The following is a 1,412-nucleotide window of genomic DNA, read 5'->3' on the forward strand; positions in this document are numbered from 1 at the left end:
ATCGGCTGTGCAGGTCAATAAATACAAGGTCAGCAGATAGGATAGAGGGCTGCTGATGACTCTTGGGATCAGCAGATGATACAGCAGGACCACTTGCTCAAGCCCAAAGAACCAGGAATCAATTGAGGAGTCAGATGCAGGATCCACACCCAGCAAAAAGCAAACAAGTTGTTTTGTTTTTAATAATAGTTTATTTAGGTTATACTTTATACAGAAAATTAGGTTACCTCTTCAACAAATTTTTTTTTTTTTTTACAAGTAGTTCTGGGCCATTGGCTACAATTTCTACAATGTGTCACATTCCAATTCTTTCCATTGATCTAACTTCCCTTTTATTTAACAAGCTCTGATAGCCTGGCCATTACGAGTAGGGCTGCTAACCTCAGCTGTTCCATGGGAGAAAGATGAGGCTTTCTGCTCCCATAAAGATTTACAGCCTTGGAAACCCTACGCGGGGTCAGAATCGACTCCAGAGCACACAACAACCAACTTCCCTTTTCCTCTCTGCTTTTGGAGAAATGTTAACCATTTGGTCTCATACAATTCATTAAGGGAGCACCTTAGTCACAAATCAAATTATTTTTTAATCCAATCTATTGCCAGGAGGCTTTAAAAAGTTCAAAAACATGAAATTAGAAGATAATGGAATTTTTCCATGAACTTTTGGGAAAGCTCTTATTTGCCAGAAAAGTGACCTACAGAAATAGCTTTAATTCCAAATTCAAAGTATTAGTCTCAGGAGTTAATTTAGACTCTATTGGTATAAAAGGTTTGACTACTTTGCTCTACAGTTTTCTATTGTGTCCCTAGTCAGAATGGTTAGTGGTAACTGGGCACCAACTAGTTCTTTTGGTCTCAGGTAGTTGTGGTTCATGTCAGCTACTAGTCCTACATACTAGTTTCTTTTTTAAGCCTTTCTGTTTTGCTCTAGATTACTAGAGACCAATTTATCTTAAGATGCTCACAGCTTTTATATAAATGCTACTCACCAAACAAGGATGTAGAACATTACCTTTGTGAATTACGTTATGTCAAATGACTAAGCCGTCCCCCGAGAGTATGGTTCCAAGCCTTTTGGCCCAGCAAACCAATCCCATGAGTTAACTGGTTATGCCTAGCAAGGCCCTTAACTATGCAGTTTATTATATGGATATATGTTGTTCTTGTTAAGTGTCATGGAGTTCAGTTCCGATGCATAGTGACTCTGTGTAGAGTTTCCAAGGAGCTGCTGGTGACTTTGAACGGCCAACTTTGTGGTTATCAGTCCAGTGCTGATCTTACAGAGACACATCAGGACTATGCAGTTTGTAATGAAGAGGCTTCAAACAGTTTGTGAAATAATTCCATTATCTTTTCATTTTTCTCCCCACCAACTTTTTGAAGCCCCTTCATATATGCAGCATAAATGTGTA

Source organism: Chrysochloris asiatica, unplaced genomic scaffold (assembly GCF_000296735.1).
Source record: "Chrysochloris asiatica unplaced genomic scaffold, ChrAsi1.0 scaffold00179, whole genome shotgun sequence".
NCBI lineage: Eukaryota > Metazoa > Chordata > Mammalia > Afrosoricida > Chrysochloridae > Chrysochloris > Chrysochloris asiatica.